This window comes from Myotis brandtii, unplaced genomic scaffold (assembly GCF_000412655.1).
Source record: "Myotis brandtii unplaced genomic scaffold, ASM41265v1 scaffold83, whole genome shotgun sequence".
NCBI classification, from domain to species: domain Eukaryota; kingdom Metazoa; phylum Chordata; class Mammalia; order Chiroptera; family Vespertilionidae; genus Myotis; species Myotis brandtii.
This window is the reverse complement of record NW_005371371.1, coordinates 5,445,317-5,461,069: the sequence shown is the minus strand read 5'-3', so window position 1 is coordinate 5,461,069 and position 15,753 is coordinate 5,445,317. Positions and strand designations below refer to the sequence as shown.

Genomic DNA, 15,753 nt, shown 5'->3' with positions numbered 1-15,753 from the left:
GGTCTCGCAGTAGAAGTCAGATAGAGGCCATGATTGCCCAATTGACTTCTGAACCTGGCTGGATGGAACGAGAGGATGCCTGGGAAGCCAGGAGCTGAGATGCTTGGGGATAGCTCTGTAGTGGAACCACAATTGCACTTCCCAGCCACCTGCGGGTGCCCCCTTTCCCTTTCTCTTTTCTCTCCTACCCTCTCCTGCCTTGCTCTGACCATAACACATTCACCTCAGGACAACCATCCAAAGACTTCTTCCACTTTTCTTCGAGGTTCACCTAGAAGAACAGCCAAATGACTGAATGGCCCCTTTGATCCTGATACTAAGTCTGTGAAAATAGACATGAAATATGAAAGAGCTGGGTCTTTTTAAAGAAAGCAATAAATATGCCAAACTACCACATGAGCAAGGGCAAATCAAAATGCTGTAACAAATGCAAAAATATAAAGCTGATGCAGAGTAAAAGAGATGAAAATAAAGACATATTGACCAGAATGACCAGTGTCTGCGGTCTAACAAATGATTGGATCAGGCAAAGCCCCTCCAACCAGGCATGACAATGGAGTTTCTAATTTAAAAAGTGTCAGCTCAGACCCAGAGCCATCATGTAACAGGACCAGTGCCAGTCCTGCCAACGTGCACATTGTGGGACAGGAGATCTACTCGGGACGATCTGTCTCTGGAGCGAACTGCCAAGCAGAACTGGAATCATAAGTAAATAATTACTTCTTTCGTGGAGCATTGCTTTTATTTTTCCTCTCATTTCAAAATTATATCATCAGAGTATATGCTTTATACTCTCATGTTTAGCTGTCTGGGTATTTTTTTCAAAAGTTTCTGCAATAAACACTACATAATTTTGTGATCAGATTGGAACATTATTTTTGTACAGTTTCAAAGAACAAACTCTATCATTTCTTGAGCAAGCTTTCATAACTCTGGCTTTTAAAATAAGCATTAAAAATATTTAAAGCCTGTAGACGTTTCACGTTTTTGACGCAATTCTTTAGAAAGCTTAACTGAAAAAAGTCATTATAGACCTGGCAGTTGGTTGAAGCATCATCCTGTGCACTGGAAGGTTGCAGGTTCAATTCCCTGCCAGAAAGCAACCGATTGATATATTTATCTCTCTCTCGCTCTCTCTCTCTCTCTCTCTCTCCCTTCCTCCCTCTCTAAAATCAAATTTTTAAAAAAGTTATTATAGTCTGAATTGGGATCTATTTAACCAATCCGTTTTTGAGTCCACAAAAGCTGTTGTAACAGCTACTATGCAATGCACTAGTTCTTTCAAACACACAAAAAAACATATGGGATAGACAGAATTTAAGCTTCATCACTGAACTGCACCAATCTGGGAGTTGGCTAACAGTGTAGGGACGCGGAATGCCAGCTTCAGGAACTTTAGGGACAGGTTTACCTTAGCAGTTGACGTACCAAAAATCACAGCGTATCATAAAGTAGAATTATTCACAAATCAAGGTTCTGTCTTTTTACCACATTTTAGAAAACACGCACGTTTCCCATAAAATGCTTTCGATTTTCATTTTACTTAAATGTCCAAGGCTGCAGGGAGGAAGAGCAGTCAGTTCATAAACTGGGCGAGTCTGAGATTCCGAATGAGGAAAAGCACTCTGCTGCTTTGCTGTAACTGGCTGGTCTCTCCAGTTACCTGCTGACAAAAGATGCACGCTGCTCTAGATAAGCCCAAGCCCTTGACCCGTAATTTCACCATGCACTTGGGCCTTGCAGTCTATAGGGAGATAGAATAGGATTAACACAGAAGCCCAAGATTCCTCTCAGAAATGCTCTATGCACTTGGGGCATAGAAACACCATGGAAGAAGGACACGTTCATGAGTGTGTGAATTTGATGGCACATTTCATAAACAGGCAGGATATTCAGTCTTGTATTACTTTCATTTAATGCTAGATTGCTGCTACTGCTTAATAAGATTTTTTTCTAAAAGCCCCAAACAGGAGAGTTTGTTATAAAATAAATACATGAATAAATAAAAACAGGGCCCCCCAAAAGACTTAGGCAATATCGGCCATAAGAAATACTTGGGGAAATTTTTTTCCTTTTTTGTGCACAGCACTTTACTGCCCCCTTTTGCACTTTAACATCAGGACAATTTTCTTTACAAACATATTCTGAAACCAGAGAGATAGTGTGGTGTAGCTACTGGGTGTCAGGTTTATACGGAATTAGGTTACCAGATCCCACTGCTTGGGATCCCACAAATAATTAGGTTACCAGATCCCACAAATAATTACCTTAAAACTTCCAGCGAGTGTACCACTACCACCTCCGTGGCTTTAAACCTCCAAGAAACAAGGTAGTAACTGGAGGTTGTAATGGACACTTTCTGCTTTAATTCGAATGTGTATGTGTGCTGGAACAATTGTCTGTTTTCACAGGTGCCCCTTCTTTCACACTTTTCTGAAACAAATATTATCTGCAACATGAACCTGATGTATTCAAGGAAAAGAAAAGGGGCATAAAAGCAGGCTATACAATTTGGGACCATTAACGTGTTATAAATCCGAGAACTAAGAGGAGGGGTGTGCATTTCAGACTTCACACCAATGACAAGCAATATCTTTTCAAGAAAGGGAAAGATGAGAAGCACAGGAATTCAAGTGCACTGTGAGCCTATAGGCCCGTAAACCAGTTTAGCAACTCTTCAAGGTGAGGCGCTACAGTACTTGTGCCTCTTCATCTGTGCATGTACTCGAAAAAAGCATTCAACTAGTCCACAGGAAAGTTTTACTTATAAAATTCTAATCTGCAATACATTCTTGGCCCAGTGACCTCCACTTGCATTTAACAGTCTGTGCGTGCTGATGTGTATACTTTTATTTAAACTTAATCCATTTCCCTCTGTCATTCTGCAATTACCATACAAGTCAAAATAAGATTAAATTTCACAGCCTACAATGCTGCACAATTGAATGAAAACTGACTCCTTCTGATGTTAATCTTGTCTTTTATTTGTGATATAATGCTCAAAACACTGGTGGCTAGAATAAATTTTATTTTTAAATCCTCAAAGGTAATATTCTCATAGCTTAAATTTTCTTGCAGGAAAATAACCCAAGTCATTACTTCACTTTTATCCACACCACGATTTTCACTGTCATAAAAACCTGCCATTCACGACAGGACAGCCTATCGCAAGCTGAGGTTAAAAAAGGTACCTTCATCTATGAGTCAAACTTTAAGCGTGTGATACACAGATATCATTGTTTTCTTTTCACAGTTCACAGAGACCCGTGGCTCTAAAACACCCCCTCCTTCAAAACTTCCCGAAAAAGAAAATCATGCCATGAATGCTGCACTGACTGTCAGGTAAAGTCACACTGAGGAACTTGAATGCAATGCCTGGGATGCAACACTGTGCAGTGGGAAAAAGGAAGGAGAGAGTGAATCACTAAGGCCAACCTTTGTCATGCTGGCTTGACCACGCTGGCTCCATTATCGAAACAAGTGTTTCACAACCCTGAGAGGGCAAGAGACAGTACAAGCTTCTTTCCCAACTGTAAGCTGTTTGCACCTGCACGGTCTTGTTCCAAACCATGCTTTTAGCCAGAGTCTATAAAGGAAGGTGGAACTCGCGTTATTTATAGGTGAGGCCCCAGAAAGAAAAATGCCTTTCATAGAGAAAGAAATTTAAAGGGCATTTCCAGCCGGTTCTCTGTTGGTTTAGACAGAAGCGTGGAGATCTATGTGATCATCTACCCGAGTGGGAAAATCACAGAGATGAAAGGCACGCGTAAATAGTTCCAGGGATGGGTTGGCATGTTAAGAACTCAAAGGAATGGAATTAAGGTCTTAGCACATAGCCATATCACAGCCTAGAATTTGGGTGTATCTTTTCTATCAACCCCTCCCATCCCTTTCATGCCCATCATCACTTTTTTACTTTTATTTTAAAGAATCTTGCCTATTTAGAAAAACAGTTCACCCATGTTTTATGGGTGAATGAAACTTTGGTGGGGCAAACGGCTCTGAAAGAAAGGGTGGGCACACCAAAGGCGACCAGTGCCTGCTCTCCAAGCTGAAGTGTGCCTCTAGGACTCAGCCTGTTGCATTTACCCTTGGACCTCCGCCCCCTGTCCTCCCAGTGCCTGGTATAGAAAGGGAGGCCAATAGGTGTCAGCGTAAATAAAGAATGAATACTTTGATAAGTAAGGTTTAAGAAGAGACAAAATTCTTTTCGTTTTCTCTTGATGTAAGATGAGATTCTTCTTGCCAGCCAAGCATAATAAGGCTAGCAACACAATTTATAAGGCTGTGCATAATCGCTTTATAGCCGCCTCCTGAATACTTCCTCCTTCCCGGCTCCAGAGTAGGGCCAGGGATAGGTGGGAGGTGGGCATATGACAGGAGACATTTTCCTGCACCTTCTATAGCCTGGTGACAGCCCAGAGAGTGGGAAAGAGGGAAGAGAAGCCAGACAGGTTACACAACAGCCAGGTCTGCGCTGCTAATGTGTGAAAAGAATAAAACCAATTGGGTTACTACTGACTTCCCTAAAGATTACCCCAAAATTGTGTATCCTAGAAGCATGTGAATGATGTGCCATTGTAATCCTGTGGACAATATATTTCCTGCTCAGTCACCACAAGCGGCCTGGCATTACCTTGACCAAAAAACAAAACACCCCCAAAGTTAAATCCACTAAGGTATTCAGCTGCTCCTGAACTAAAAGGAAGGCAATCGGACAGGAGGAGATAAGAGGATGCCCTGGGGCTCTCTAAAAGAAATAAAGATCTGGTGATTTGGCCCTCCTGCTGGCTGCTCTGTCTATAGGTATAAGCAGATGATAAGTCCCAGGGAAATGCCATCCGGGGAGGCTCAATCCGGAGTCAAGAGAACCCCAGGCCCACCAATACTTGCCGCCCGGCTTCCTGAAACAAACTGCTCCAAACTTGCCGAACATCAAAAGCCAGATGGGCTATACTGAATGAATCCACAGGCAAGACGCCAGAATCCCAGTTTGCTGTAGAAATAGGCCTGGACTTGATTTGAGTCTTCTCAGCTCTGACAAGCTGGAAGCTGGCACCGCTCCCAAAATCCAAAATAAAATGGCATTTAATTGTGACTAGACTCTAAAAAAGATGTCATACTATCTCCTTAGCTTGACACACACTCTGCGTAGAACCAAATGCAACTCTCCTAGGAAATCTGACTTTTTCTCCTAGCAAACAAACAAGCAGATATTAAAGGAGTGATACCCACTAAGTGCATTAATATTATACACTTTCATAACTAGTCCCCACTGGCCACAGCCTTGTTATGTCAAAGACTTAAAGGATCAATTTAGAATCGCATGCCCACCAGAGAGAGACTATACGTCAAGATGGACAAGGAAAGAGTTGTACCCAAAACTTTCCTTTTATGTACCTTGTGTGTACTGCTTTGAGCAAACACATAATTTAGTACACAATTTCTACTTATTCCATGCCACAGCATAAGAAAGAGAGGCAGGGAAGTAGGAGGGGTTCTGGAACCGGAGTAATCAGGTTCAAGTGCACACTGTAGCACTTATTAGCTATAGGACTTTGGGCAAGATAATTAACCAATCTGTGCCTCAGTTTCCCCACTGATACTATGGGAATCATAAAAGCACCACTCAGATGGTTACTATGACAGCTGAATGCATTGGTCAAGCAATTAGAACAGCAGCGGGCACATAGTAAGCTATATGCAACCCTGTTCAATAAAATATACTATGCCCACCAGGTAAGTAGGTTTCTAAATAAGAAATACCATTTTAATATTAAATGCTACACTGCCCTCCCTACAGGCTGAATGTGTTTTTATTCAACAACCCAATCTCTTACTGTACATGCAGTAAAACACACAAAGTGAATTCTGCCCAGACCCTCCTCTTTCTCCGGTGAAGTTGAAGGAGTGGGGCCAGGGCTATGAATGTTACAACAAAGCATCAGGGGTAGAAAGCACAAAAGAGAGTAACCAATTTTGGTAGTAGAAGGGAAATTAAAAGGTGCTTCATAGAGCAGAAAAGTCTTAAAGAATGTTTAAAAGTCTGGCAGCTAAAAAGCCACAATGGAACATCAGAGCCTATAAAAGTTGCAAGTGCCATGTGAAAATTTTTATTAACATTTTACTTTCATTTATTCTGCGTTTGTATGTGAAAGGCAAACTGAACCAGAGCTAGGCGCACAGTAGATATTCAATTAATTTTAATTAACAATAGCTGACATATACTGGCTCATTGTGGCAAGCACAAAGCTAAATAAGCTCTTTAAATCCTGACCACAACTTTATTACTCTTTTATTCAGTACTATTAGATAATTATTCCCATTTTAGAGGCAGGACAACCGAGAGACACATAGGGGATACTGCTTCCAAAGTTTCACAGCTAAAAATGAACTAAACTGGGATTGGGCTCAGACAGCCAGATTCCAAAAGCAAGTACTCTGATCTAAACTAAAAGAGCACTTACCCGGTTGTCTTTGCTAAATCGAATTGCCTGACCTTTCCATGATCAACACAAGGCTTTTGAAATAGGATACTGCTAATTATCATATTAATAAGGTAGCTGAAAAAGCATTGGGTTCACTATCCCACACGGTCGATTTGTTTCGTTTGCGGGTTCTGTCTCTGAGTTATGCTCTGATAAAATAATGTAGGTGTTTGCAGATGTACACTTTATAGAGACACAGCTCCCATAGCTGAAATGTCATTACTTTGAGTTGCTTATTGCAGACATCTACTGTGTATTTTGCTTTCAGATGCCGGCTTTCTCTCTAGACTCAGTTTCCCTTCCCCGGGGCTGCTTTTCTGGACACCCCTCCGGAATGAACACCATTGCCTTTCTCTGTGTCCCCAATGCACACAGTCCCAGGCACCACAGCACAACATGCCTTTGCTCCCTCCAGGAGTCCCTCCACTCCCCTTAGGATGTAAATCTTTTGAGGGTAGAGATTGTTCTTTGTATTCTCAGCGTCTAGTAATAGACCTCACAGTTCATAAATACTTGTTGGATAAATCAAGGAATTATCCACAGTCAATGATCTAGATTCTAGATCATTTGGTCTGGCCCTGCTAAGGCCTTAGGGGTGAGTTAATGAAATGTTTGAGCAAATATAGCAGGCTAATTTTTAAGTTGATAATTTTGTATGGCCCTCGAATGATGTTATAAATACCCAAATGGCCCCTTGCTAGAAAAAAGGCTCCCCACCCCTGCTCTAGATGATCCCTTATGGTCTCCAAAGAGGCAAGAATGGGGGCACACAGCAGTGAGGCAGGGCCACAGATTTCTTCAGAGATCCTAAAACAGCCTTTCAGAGGACGATGACCTAATGTTGAATAGTTTTCCAAAAAGTTTGCTCAAAGGCAAAGGTTCTCAAGGTGTGGTCTCAGACCAGCATCAGCATCAACTGAGAGCTGGTTAGAAATGTAAGTTTCAAGTCCCATCCAGACCTCAGGAATCTGGGGGGGGGGGGGGGGGGGGGGGGGGCAGCAGTCCTGTTTTAACAAGCCCTGCAGATGATTCTGAAGCCTTAACGTTCTAGACTAGAGCCCTTGGTCTAAAGATAGAGCTCCAGTAGCAGGTGATATGTTAATACAAAGTAGGCAGCCATAAACATACATTTGGACTGTGTCTGTTCATTCAAACAATACTTACTGGATGTCAATGCTAGCCCATAGATAATGATGAAATTAAACCATTCTTGTCCCTGCCTTGTAGGGATGGGGAGGGTGGCGATAAAGGGGATTAAGACTTGCATGTGAATCATGACAGTGTAGCGTATACCGATCTTCCTATGCCCTGGGTATTTAACTAAATTGCTGTGGGATTACAGAGAAAACATTTAAAGAAATGATGTTTGATCTGCTACATCATAGAGAGAGGACACTCACCCAGGGGAAACTGTGAACTTTATGGACAGGTTTTTATAATAAAGATCCATTTTCCCACAGACAAAGTGGGGTTTGGGAATATTTGTTTTTATCCAAGATGTACCCCAAATATAGTTCTGGCAGTTAACTGAAAACTGACATATTCTAATCTCTTCTGCAGGTTGATAAACATTCTGAGCTGGCCTTGAACATAATTGGCCCAGCCTCACTCACTATTATGGCAGTTCATATTCAGGGCAAACGTTTTCAGGCCAGATTCAGAAGCATGTCATCCGGTGGTGAAACCACGCCGGGCCTCAGGTTCCCAGGCTGGAACACGAGAGGCTGACGAGAAGCTGGAAGAGACATTTCAGACACCCTGGCCCTGTAGGTCAGAGAGTCTGAGATGCGTAGAGCTTAGTATCCTGCAGGGAGTGCAGGCTGCGGAGCTACAGTGGAATAAGCAGAAGGTAGGGAGTTGCACCCCCTTCACTCCAATGTACACCCCTACCAAACAAGCAGAAGCCCAGGACTGTCTGGTTTTGTCCAACACAAACACACACTGACACTCCGGTTTCAAAAAAGGTGGGTAGCACTCATACCTATTCTGGGGTGATACAGGAGTAATACATCCATAAAAAACAAACAAACAAACAAAAAAACAGAGTAATGCCTCAGGTGCTATAGGTGCTGAACTGGCAAGTATTGGATGAATGACACAAGTATTGGCCTGTAGTCAAAATCGGATGCAACCAAATTTAAATGGAGAAAATGAACTGAACTGTTTAATAGTTTCATACAGAAAGCATGCAGCATCTCCAGCGCCTGCAAAGTTTTCAGAGCAAGGCAGAGCACCAGTGTTTCATTCCCAGCGTTCAGAATGTCTGCCCACTACTGGGTATAGTCAGCGCGTTTATCCATCCATGCTTTAGAGAAAGAAAATAGCGAACTATTAATACTTCACTACTGCCAAGTTTCTCTATGTTTTCTTTAGAGAGTTACTAAGGGCAGAAACAACTTGTTTTTCTTTAATGGAGCATTCTCCTACTATGTTATTTATTTGAAAACAGCAAGCATGCACTCACCTGTCACAAAATGCTGTGGACTAGAATTACATGTTTGAATTTATACGTGAAAAGGAAAATAAAGCGCCACTGCTGATTTGCTGCAGGAGCAACAGAAATAGGTTTACCTGGCATTCAGTGGGCACGGAAAACATTTCATAATTGATCACCTATTCTTTTTACTGGTGAGCCAGATTCGACCATTCCTTACGTGTAACACTTCTGAAATATGTTCAGAGCAGGTAGAACAAACCTAGCCGTCGGATGATGGTTAGTTACTAAACAAGTGGCAGGGCTTTTTCCTGCATCATTTCTCTAATCACTTTAACCCTGGTCCTCATAGAAAGCTGGAGGCCAGGGCAATTCAGCTTCTTCTTTTGTCATCTGCCTGCCATAAATATGCACCAGTCTGCAACTGAAAAGCTGAAGGAGGCCGCAAGCTTGCTGGACATTTATCATGCTCTGTTCCCTGTTAACAAGCAAATACTTTAGCTGAATGGGCCATTAGCAATCATTGTCAAATGTAGAATGCAAGGTGCTTGGATGTGACCAGCTTGTAAATTAGGGGGTGTCCCTTCTGTGTGATGAATCCAGAGAAGCGCAATGGATCTTTGGATATGGATTACTGAATTAAGTTAGAGAGGAAGGTAAAGCAGTAGGCCTTGGCTTTGGCAGGTCTATGTGCAATCATTTAAAAAAATGGTTTTACTAGTAATCTATGACAGGCACATAATAATGAACAGAAAAACAGGCAACAAATGCAATAAATCTACAGCCCAAGACAGATGGTCAAGTCAGCTGTCTGAGAATTAGGAATAAAATCAATGAAATGGGTCTGAAATAGAATATTTGGGATTAATGAAGATCTCCACAGATCTTCTACTCACAGAATGTGTTAGTCTAGAAAGGCCCCACATAGCTGTAAGGAAAACAGCACCGAAGCCCCTTGAGCCAGCCACTCCATCAGGAAAGGCACTGGGGCCGTTTGTAGCGTTCAGTATTGTCAATGTCTTAAGAGTTCAGACTCTCCTAAGGAACTGCTGAAACTTTTCTTCAACGCCAAAGAGGAGGCAATAAAGCAAATATTTCCTTTCTGGCTTGACCCAATTGCAGATGTCACTCTGCATGTAACCCAATCACGGCTTCAATGGCTTATTTTGTTTAATGACCAAAATGGAAAGTGTGGAAGGCAAACACAAAAGTACAGCTTATTTACAAGGTTGCTCGGTACAGGGGGCAATTAAGATGCAACAGCATGACGATTTTGTTGTTATTGTATTTAAAGTTACAGCTGGGCAGTGCTAACATGTTTACAAGCCTTTTATTTACACGAAGGGTGCCTATCCCATTGGACTCAAAGGTTAAAACTCGCATTTATGAGTAAAATATCATCTAGAGAGAGCCCATCGGATTACTACTGACTGGAATGAAAACTAAATTCCCCCTTTTATTGATATATATATATATTATTTATTTATTTATTTTTTCTAGGGTGGGAAGGACAAAACTCAGAGAAGAGCTCTCTGGCTAAGGGAGAGGGACAATACATAATGTTTACATTTTCTTGTCCCGCTCTGCCCTTGATGGCTCAGGGTCTGGGAGAAGGCTGAAATCAAAAGGTCTCTGTTTTCTTTTGCGATAACTCCAGCCCTACCTCTCCCCTCTGGTCTCTGTTCCCTGCCAGCATGTCCCTGCCTGAAGCCCAAATAGATTAAGGCAGGGACCGCCAAGTGCAGTTAATCCTACAGAATGGCTGCCGCTGTTAGGCCAGGAGTTAAAAAGGAAAATCTTGCAGGCCTTCACAACTGCAGTGATCTGAAGTTTTAATCAGCCCCAATCTCAATCTCTCAAAAAGGCAGTCAATGAAATCTACCTTTGCCATATTATCTGCCACCAATGAGCAAGAACTGAGCAGCTTTTCTTTCCTGCTTTCACCGTCCCAGGCCACAAGTAGGGCTTTCATACTTTCTAATCCGAGTTTCCAAGTCTGTGTGGTTCTCACATAATAGGCAACAGCCTGGAGCAAGGGCCTCCGTTTCTACACCCTTTTCAGAGACGTGTCATTTCCAACATCAAGCTAATCTATATGTTGCCATGGCTTCACCCTTTATCTGCCTTTACATCTTATGAACTGCATGGATTTACCACATTATTTTTATCTGAAAGACAGAAAATGGTGGTTTTATTGCCATACAATCAGATTACTGCTGCTAGTTTCTCTATGCCTTTTTACCATACTTCAATCAAAGGGGATCAGTTTCTTTATACTCTGCCCTTGATTTACATTACATCTGTAAAGACCTAGTCTGGGTTGTAATCCCCTTATTAACTATGACCAGGGTTGATTTGCCTAAAAATAAAAGCAAATTGTGTCAGACCCTTTCACTTTGTTTTTGATTCGGAACTACAAAATGGATTACTAAAGAAATCTTCAGAGTTCACACGGCCAGTATAGTACTGAATTTAAAATGAGAATTAAACAAGTTAAACAGGGGAGCCATGTCAACGGTTTACATTTTCCATCATGGGAGAAGGGCTGAATTGCTGATGTCTTTGTATTATTTGGCTTGAGAGAGACAATGAAGCCACAGGAGTTTTTCCAAGCTGTTCGGAACACTGTCCCATTCGCTATCCTTCCTTCTTTGCTTTTCTTATATTCCTCTCCCAGCCCCATTCTAATTCCTCCCCTTAAAAAAAAAAAAAAAAAAAAGAGGGGGGGGGGGGGGCTCTTCCCTGAAAGACCCAATTCCTAACTAGAAGCTTATAGTTCTATGGGTTCTGCATATTTTAATCAAAATATTTTAAACAGTCGAACACTCCTATTTAAGGCTCTACTCCTCCACACAAAGGGTGAGCTCATAAGCAAATCTATGTAGATGTATGATAAGTGACCTGAAAAACAGGCTCTTTATGTCAGCAGCAAATGAAGGCAGCGATTAGGCAGGCAGGAGTACCATTTTCATCATTATTTCTTAAAGAAGAGCGCTTCTTTTTTTGTCCAATTTGCAATGGGAGAGTTTAAGAATAAAGTTTTCATAAAGTGCTAAAGGAATATCCCTCTTTAAGACTTTTTTTTTCTCTTTTGATGAGGGTCTAGTCTTTCCCTCCGCCACTCCCATTCCTATGACGCATCACTGCAGTCAGGTTGGGGTCTCAAATCTTTTCCTCTTAGGAGAACACGCTGGGAAATGCTGCTCTAAGGTAGATGTTCAGAATCAGCCTCCTGGGAGCTACCTGGTGCATTTCAGCGGAAGGCAAGGTACAAAGATTTAGTTGCTCCATTTGAAGGAAATTATGGTGGTGATCCACCAACTAAAGGATTTATCTCAGTAAATTTACAGAGAAGACATTTTATGGTAATTAATTGAAATACACCTATTATTATCATTCTTCAGCTGACTCCATGTGGAGAAGCCATACCAATCTGTAGTATTTTTTATTTTATTTTTTTATTTATTTTATATTTTAGCTGACCTGGGAAAGATGCCTAATTCACCTGTCCTCATCTTTCAGCCTAGGAGTCAGAAACATTTAGGGATGTTGAAGTCATTTGCATTTCTTTCCATCTGTTGGACAAGTGTCAACAGCTATGCTTTGTGGAAGATTTAGAACCAAGTGCTTAACAAATCATCTTAACCCCCAGCTCCCATTTCTGAGGCTGAAGCTGTAATTGCTGAGGTTAGAAAGTGCAGTCCCTAGACACCCGATTCCCAAATAAATTCTCTTCTCGTCTGAAAGAAGGCTACCAAGCATGTTGTGAGATATCGCTTTAGCTCTGTCTTTGTGCTCTCTCTGGCTCAGTTGTCCGGTGGAACGACGACAGTCCATTACCTACAGTTTATCATCCTGACAAAACGTGAGGAATGTGGATGTGAAAGCACTAACAATTCCACCCCTGGTGCTTTGTGCTTTTTTCTCTCTATATTAAAACCGACAAGATTAACCCAAACGCAAACTGTGGAGCATAGTTCAAGGGGCTATTCAATCAATGCTGAATGTGCATTTGTTTATCTACAAAAATAAGAATTTCAGGCACAATGGAAGGCAGGCTGGCTTATATATGGTATTGAATGGGCTGTTTAAACAGCACTATCCATTGTAGTTTATTTTATCAATCTCTGACAGGTCCGTATTTATTCGGAGCCCGACTGTGCTGGAGCCCGTGTATTATAGGTTATCTGGATATTACCCGGCCATTCTTTTCTATCAAGTCAATCAATATCAGGAATTTAGTATTATGTAAGGAAAAATGACATGGGAAAAGCAAAATGCTTTGTCGACTAACTAGTATGTGGTGCATAGGAAATAGCACCCCTAGACATAAGAAATTAATGCTCAACTGAAATTTTCAACAAAGTCGGTGTAATTCATTCTAGAATACCATACCAAAACAGACTTGCTTCCTCTCAAGTGAAATCAATATTTTTATTCTTTTTAAAAAGAGACAACTTTTATTTTGGCAAGAACATCATGTTTGGAAAAAATTGTCCTACTGAAATGTTAACTAGAAATGAATGAAAAAGCCAGGTTTTGCTATTCTCTCCCAAGGTTAACACACACACACACACACAAACTGCTTAAACAACCTAAATGTCTAGAACTAAACCAACTTTACTAGAGCACATGGATGCAATGCTAATAATCAAACAGGGCTACTGTTTCAGTATATAGAACTTCTTTCAATTACTGCATACACTTTCAGGGACGGGAGCAGCAGGCAGTGTGATTCAAGTAGTTATGGAGACAGTGAATTTACAAAGGATTTTCTGGACTCTGCTTCCAAACAGCTGCTGCATGCTCCCTATGTCCACCACCTGCTAAAGAAGCTGACCCCCGGATGAAACAAATCTAATTACTGATGGTTGCTTCATTACAAATGAGTTGTTCCCCAGTCCATATGAACTGATGTGAAACTTCACTGCATTTGATTGCCTTCTTGCCACATCACACTGACCGACCAACTTTTCTCTGGAAATAAATATGCAACTTCCCCAAATAAAATGAACCCGTGACATGAGGGGTTTTTATTCATTCCTCCAGGAAGAAATCTTTCTGACCTTTCACGCTAGCATTGAGCTACATACTTTGTTAAGTAGACCTTTTCCTGGGACAAATTACCCAGTCCTCCCAGGCAAGCCATTATCATGAGAACTATGAAAGAAATTCTACTCTTGAGGACTGGAGCAATCAAGCCAACAGCAACATCAGCAGTGCAAGGAGGCGGGCTTCTTTCTCTAAAATGCAGGCCTCCAGTAGGTCTCTGAATCTGTGACCACAGCTAGGAAACACAGACTAATGCTAATAATCACCAGGACTGTGAGTAAATAGCAGTCACACCCACACACATTAGGAAAAGAACTATTAATGTCTACCTTACATTGAAATAATTATTGCTCTACGTTTTTTTTCCCAAGTAGGTATTTCTAATGCTCCTCCCAGATACACACAAACTAGTAGCTAATAATGCAAAGATATATATATGGAGAGGGAGAGAGGGGAGAGGGAGAGAGAGAGAGAGAGAGCAAGCACTGAACGCTGGAGGGGTTAATGGGGATTTCTTTAAACTAGATTTAAGTACAAATATTAAATCGGGGGGGGGGGGGGGGGGGGGGGGAAATCAACCCCCAAAGATTGTACATCAGTGAAAGTGCAAAGTGGAGCGGCGCAGGCAGCCTGGGGAAGAGGTAAGATCTGGCGCCGAGCATTGCGCATGGAAGAGTGACCTCTGTAGGCACAAAGCGAGCACTGGCTGGCCGCATCCGGGCTCCCCGCCCGCCGGGCCGGAGGACACCCGCCGCTGTGAGCAGGTCTGAGCTTGGCGCTTTCTGGCACCACCTGGTGCCTCACCCTTCCGTATCGGCGTAAAGATGTTACTGCCGCTAATTTCTCAGCAAATACGGTATCTTCCATTAAGGAACAACAACAAAAAGACGCCCATATAAGATGAGGCTACAGGGAAGGGGGTTGCATTAAGTAACTTTTAAATGTGAGCAGTGTTGTGAAGTGCCCGCGAGCATCATGCATGAATTTGTTTGATCTGATTCGGTGCTCTGACGTTTCTCGCCCTTGTCTTTGGGAATTCTGGGTTAGCGTGTTGGTGAATTTGAAATTGACCACTTTTAAAGGAGTGGATATAATTCTTTAATTAAGATGTGATTTCTAAATCAATCCCCCATCTCTTTACTCCTAAATCCATGGCCAACTTGCTCAACTTCCATTAGGCCATTGATTTTGCTTCTGATCTCAAACGCTTACTCCAGGAACCAGCCAATGCCTCCATCGTTTTCCCAAGGCTGAAATTCCATGATTCTGTAAAATATGTTTGGCTAAGATTCAGAATGCATCCCGAGAATGAGGTAATATGCAAGACTGAGTGCACGGAGGAGTAGTTGCGAGATATTTAGCGATGGATCGCCTTTTCTAAATTCTAACCGTACTCCGGTAGCTCACACTGAAAGTTAATCTCCACGAGGCCTGGCTTTCTCCTGGCTGCACCGTTTGATAACAGCAAGTCGGGTCTAAGGACCCCATTCCAGCCCAGGCTCCCCAGGCGTGAAGGCTTCAGCTAGGTCGGCTGGGCAGGGCCTTAAGCTTTTGGAGCGAGCGTCCTTAAAATCTAGCCAGCTATCGGACCGCACTGAGTCCGTGGCCACTGGTTTAGAACAGAAGAGAGAGGCCGGCGTGCAGGGATCTCCAGGAAAACCCTAAGGCCCCTCTATGGGACGCGGAGCAGTGAGCTCGCCCCTGGAGTTCTCCCGCGGAGCTGGCGAGCTCTCCCTGCGCTTTCGGGCAGGCGGCGCGCCTCCGAGGCGCTCAGGCTCC

At 42.4% G+C, this 15,753-nt stretch overlaps 1 protein-coding gene across 2 annotated transcripts in view; it reads right to left on the bottom strand.

Moving 5' to 3' along the window:
- EFNB2 (ephrin-B2) overlaps positions 1-15,753 on the bottom strand; it is a 42,803-nt gene that overhangs the window by 26,421 nt on the left and 629 nt on the right. Inside the window, exon 1 of one of the 2 annotated variants that reach the window (XM_014531953.1) lies at positions 8,102-8,153. The exons of the other annotated variant lie outside the window; for it this stretch is intronic. The gene's annotated coding sequence lies outside the window, so the exon portion shown is untranslated. Of the gene's footprint in view, positions 1-8,101; positions 8,154-15,753 lie in introns of those variants that run through there. 2 annotated transcript variants of the gene reach the window in all.